The sequence below is a fragment of the Hakea prostrata genome, chromosome 2 (assembly GCF_041222555.1).
Source record: "Hakea prostrata isolate BN-2017 chromosome 2, UWA_Hpros_2, whole genome shotgun sequence".
In the NCBI taxonomy this organism is placed as follows: domain Eukaryota; kingdom Viridiplantae; phylum Streptophyta; class Magnoliopsida; order Proteales; family Proteaceae; genus Hakea; species Hakea prostrata.
This window is the reverse complement of record NC_142601.1, coordinates 4090748-4096747: the sequence shown is the minus strand read 5'-3', so window position 1 is coordinate 4096747 and position 6000 is coordinate 4090748.

Genomic DNA, 6000 nt, shown 5'->3' with positions numbered 1-6000 from the left:
GAAGTATAGTTTCTGTATGTCAGATTCATGGTGATGTTGATGTACAACAGTCAGTCTAATCTTCCAGCCATGCTGTCTCCTTCTACATCCAATGGTTTGGCTCCTCAGGATTTGAACAATGCCTCAGCAATATGGTGATCATGTGAGATTTTTGTTTTTGTTTTTATAAGAACATAGTCTGAAAAAACTATCTGGTTCACTTTTGTATTCAATTCTATGAGTGCTCGTTACTCCAGTTAGTTTTGGATTACAAGAAATAGTACAGGGAGGAAAGAAGCAGTACAGATTAGCTGAAGTGCATACAACCATATTCCAATATTTGTAATTCTTCTATAAAGTTTTGAGCATCCATTCTGAGGGAGAAAGGCAGATTAATTGGTTTCCAACCAGCATGAGTTTTATGGACTTCTTTCAAAATAATTTGTGTTGAGATTCCCCTGATCACAATGAAATGAAACGAAACTGTTATGTGTGTCTTGAATTCTTGTACCTGTTTTCAGAAGTTTCAAAAATGGAATTTGTGAAGTCTGTGATGGTACTTGGTAGAAGGGGTCAAGTTCCATAATTTATAGTCAGGTTCATTTTACAAATCTCTTACAGAATGCCATTGCTCACTTAACCTGGATCAATAAGTAAATCGCTTAATCTGGTTTCAAATTTTTTAGTTGGGTTTAAATGCTTCAGCCTCCAAATTGAGCTTTGGTATCCCTAGCATACTAATGAGAAAGCTTCCATTGGAAACAACTTATATTCCAGAAACAGATCAACTATTTCTCTATAAACCTAAATGAGATGTTGAATAAAGTTAAGCCTACACTTATAAACCTAACGTTGATATTGGAAACGTGAAATGGAAATAATATAAACCCCATAAAGTTTACTTTATACGATACTTTTTATAGGATAAAGCTTCATTATCGACAGACTCGAATTGCTTATAAAAATCATCCAATTTCATGTATCAATAACCTTATAAAATGCCTCTGAGCATCATGCTGAAACGGATTACTATAGTTTGTTTAGCTCTTGTTGCAATGGCTTAAGAGTCAAAAAGTGGGATTGTTGCACTTACATTACTAATTCACTCAGATGCCTTTAAGGCCCCATTTCATAAGGTAGCAACACTGCTTGAGGACATTAATCTGCACAAATGTTCACCTGTTTATTTCTAGGACTTAACACATGATGAGGCTTTCAGCAGATCATTTGACCAAGAACACATCTTATAAGCTCCCAATATCTCAACTAAAATATCTCCTCTTAAGTGAGTCCTCCTCTGTGAGTGGTCTGTGAACCTCCAGAGACAAGAAAAAGTACAGAGAAGAAAGAAACAGTGTAGATTGCCTGAAGTGATGTACACAACAATACACCAATATTTGAAGCTACAGTCTAAATTCTGTAATTCCTCTTTAAGGTTTCTAGCATCTTTGCTGTGGGAGAAAGGCAGACTTTTCCTATCCAGACAAGTTTTATGGACTTCTAGAAAACAGAAGATGTCAAAATAATTTGAGTTGAGAATCTCTTCGTCACAAAGAAATGAAACGGAACTGTTATGTGTCTTGAATTCTTGCACCTGTTTGAAGTGTAACCAACTCTCGACATTTTTGGTGGCAATTCAAAATGGAATTTGTAAGGTCTGTGATGATAGTGGGTGTCAAGTTTCATAACTACGTATTCATTCATCTACAGCCAGATTCATTTTTTACGAATTTCTTGGAGAATTCTGTTGATAAATTAACCTGGATTAAAAATCAAACTGTTCAATCTGGTCTCAGATTTTTGAGTTGCGAGTAGTTAGTTCACCCTCCTAATTAAGCTCTGATATCCCTGCACTTATGTGATATCAAGAAGCAGATTAATTATTTGTAAGAAATGAGATGTTGGAGAAAGTTAAGCATAAACTTATATACCTAAAGTTGATATTGGAAACAATATAAACCCCATGAAGTTTACTTTATATAATACTGTTTAATACTCATCAGGCAGAAAATAAAATTGACTGCTGTTCTAGCGGTAGAAGTCACAGAATGGATTGAGTTTTATGCCAAAGTTTCATTATCAACTGACCCAAGTTGGTTATCAAATTCTTCTAATTTCATATAGTAATGACCTTAATTTGTATAAATTCTCTAAGCATCATGCTGAAGTGGATCACTAAGTAGCAAGATTTGTTTGTTTAGTTATTTGTTGCAATGGCTTAAGAGTCACAAAGTGGGTTAACCTTTTTGTTACATAATTCACTCAGTAGCCTTTAAAAGGTCCCATTTCATATGGTATTGAGACTTCTTGAGGACTTTAATTTCCACAAACGTTCAGAACGTCTGTTTATGTCCTTCGTAAAATACTAATGGAAGTGGGCATCTAATCGATCCTACAAATCTCATTCACATTGACAACACATATTCTGATCATATGGTTTTTATTTCTATGAAAGCAAAGGAGACAAATCATCTGCATTGTGATTAAAAAGTTGTACTTAGTGCACAAGGCTCCACGCCTTTAACAGAATCTAGAAAGGGCCAGATGTATACAACCTTTACCCATGTTTCCAGGAGTTAACACATGATGAGGTGTTCAGCAAGTGATCATTTGACCAAGAGCACATCTTATAAGTTCCTAACATCTCAACTAAAATATAGAGTTTACCTATTCTCTTAAGTGAATCCTCGTCTGTGAGTGATAAGTGAATCTCCAGATGTTAACAAAATCCAGGTATGACATCGGGCTGGAGGAAGAGGCAGAGGGAGACCTCCCCCGAGAAGAAATGGGAAATCTCAGGGTAAAAAATAGTGCTTTCTGATGACGAAGGGATAGATGTTGTTGAAGAAGTAGGGGATTTAGCAGGTGTAAAACAAAGCCAACACATTGGTGGGTCTCATCCTAGCAGGGAAGCCATATAGAATAGATGTTACAAGCATTACCAACTGCATGGAATACAGACAAACTGGTTGAGATCATACCTATGCAAGGTGGTCGATACATGTTCCACTTTTCTCTCCTATTTGGAAATCTTTTGATGCTCAAAACCTGGAGAAATGACTAGCAGTGTACCTTCTCCCAAGTTGATTGCTGGTTCCAATTCCATGATATCCCCAGTGACCTGCTCAACATGGAGTTTGGATTTCAACATAGAGAACTGGGACAGGGGATGATTATTCAAGGAACTCAGTATGGCATCATGAGTACACTACTTCAGATGCAGGATTACCATCCATCAAAGGAGACGTCTCAGGCAGAGTATCATCCGCTCGAAGAAGATCAGGGGCTCAAGTGGAAATTGTTGTGAAGATGGAGAGACTTCCACTCTTCTGCTTCTCATTTCGAAGGTCAAATATAAAGGAGGAAGAGACAGAGATTACACCTTTTTTGGGCTCCAGAAGTAAAAATACATTCCAATTTTGACAATAACTTTCAAAGTATAAAACCTTATTTTCCCCGTTGATCATATGTAACCATGGGTGGATTGTGGGTGCTTGTGATTTTTTGCAGGTCAAGGACTTCATTTGCATTTCAGACAAAGCATATACTCGAGAATAGCTATTGAGAATGGAGAAGGCAAACCCATTGAGTGAGTGTAACATAGGAATATACGGTTAGAGTTCAAAGCATGTGGTTTCGCGCCACAACCAACCAACATAACCGCCTTTGTCAACTAACAAACTCAACTGGCGCTCGCTTTGAGATTCGAAATCTTTTCCCTCTTTAAATGCCAAAGCATCACAGAACATCTCATCGCCTTTGTCTCTGCGCTTCTATTTCTTCAAATCTCTGCTTCTGCTCTGTTCTTCTTGTCCAGAACTTTCCACTCTTTTTGATTCTTTCTACTCGAAACAATCATCTTCATGGAAAGCTCGTCGAATTCTGATGACAACCGGGACTCGGCAGCACCTGATAGAGTCACACGCTCTAATACCCAGAGGGTGGATGATAAGAAAAAGCGTCAACAAATCTCTGAATCTGAACCAAGATCCGATGATAGCAGCAAGAAGGAGAACTCTCCGAGAGCCAATGATGGCAGCATGGAAGAGAGCTGCAGTCACTGGCTCTACTGTATCCTGGGTTGGATTGGCAATAGGCTCATGCGTCTGGTCCTCTGGTGCTTCTTGACGATGACTGTTGCCGGTAAATTTCAAGAACCCTTCTCTCGTTATTCGCCAGTGTAGTATTACTTTGAGGATTTTTTTGTTCTTGTTTATCTTTCCTCCCTATTTACTTGCGGACTAAATTCAGAAAAGAAAGTTGGAATCAGCTTCTTAACCCAAGAAATCGACTGGAAGATTTTACTTCTTGTGTCCTTGTTTTGCATTTCTCTTGAATCTGACCTATTCTTCTTCACTATTTAATGTGGTTTAGTACCGTGAAAGAGATTTGGGTATTTTTCTTCCCCATTAAGTTTCTCTCATCTTCCTCCATATAGAAATTTATGATTAAGTTTTATGAATGTATCTTGGTTTACTTTAGTAATGTAGTGAATACATATGTAGATGCTACTTGGAAGCATTTGATTCATGGCATCCCCATTGGAGAAGAAGATGCTGAGGAAATTCTGCCACCATGGTTGTTTAAGGAACCAAGCGACAGCGGCAGCGGCAGTGAATCTGAGGAGTAAAATCTTGTGAGAGTCTCTTCTGTCTGTATGAGAAGATAGTCTGAATTTTCTGTTTCATTTTTTAAGTAACTCTGTGATTGATTGTTAGAACAATTATTCTACTAGTAGAGTCACATAAGCCCAAGAAGAGGTCCACATGTCCATCCTACTGCATGGACAGACATTTGAAGAGGAATTCAACATCATTCTGGGATCATCCATTGTTTCACATCTACTTTCCTGCACACTCCAATGAATTTGTGTACCGAGTCAAGCAGACCCTCTGGAGATTAGGTTTGGATACATATAGTGATGAGTGACAATTTGATTCATGATTCTGGGATTGATTAGGTTTATACTACCCATTGTCTTTCATCATGATTCATAAATTTCCTCTCGGTACAGAATAAGAAACATCAAAATGTGTTCTCATTCGAATAAGTTGTAAATGTTTCTGCTTATGTTGCATATTTTCTATGACAAGTAAGCAAAATTTAAAATAAAATAAACTGGGGGGGGGGGGGGGGGGGGGGATAGAACAAGATGTTCCCCTGTGATCTGTCTTCCCTGTTTAAATTTGTTTTCCTCTCTGAAAGAAATTTGAGATGAATGAAAATCATTTGTGATTCTTATTCCCTGTTTAGACTTTATCAGTTCTCTCCAAAAATATTTCCTTATTAGTCTCCTTGTTGTTTTCTTGGTTTTCTGCAGTAAATGTATGGTGACTATGGATTGAAGTATTGTTTCTGTATATCGGATTCAAGGTGATGTCAATGAACAAAAGTCAGGACAATCTTTTGCTTTTATGAGAATATAGTCTGAATGAACTTCCTGGTTCACTTTTGTATGCTATTCTGCAAGTGCTTGTTACTACAATTAGTCTTCCAGCTTTGGATACACAAGAAACAGTATAAGATTGTCTGAAGTGTACACAACAATACACCAACATTGGAAGCCACAGTCTAAATTCTATAATTCCTCTTGAAGGTTTCTAGCATCTTTGCTGAGGGAGAAAGGCAGACTTTTCCTATCCAGATTAGTTTTTTGGACTTCTTATAGAACAAAAGTTGTCAAAAATATTTGAGTTGAGATACCCTTGATCACAAAGAAATGAAATGGAACTGTTATGTGTGTCTTGAATTCTTATGCCTGTTTGAAGTTTACCCCAATTTTGACATTTTTGGTGGTGAAATGGAATTTGTGAGGTCTGTGATGGTAGTTGGAGGTGAAGGTCCATTAACTCCCTACTAATTAATCTATAGATGGGAGGGATCATTTTGGGAATTTCTTATGGAATTCCATGGATCACTTAACCTGGATCAATAAAGTAATTGCTCAACCTGGTTTCAAATATTTTAGTTAGTTGGCTTAGCCTCCAAATTAAGCTTTGATGTCCCTGGCACACTTATGTG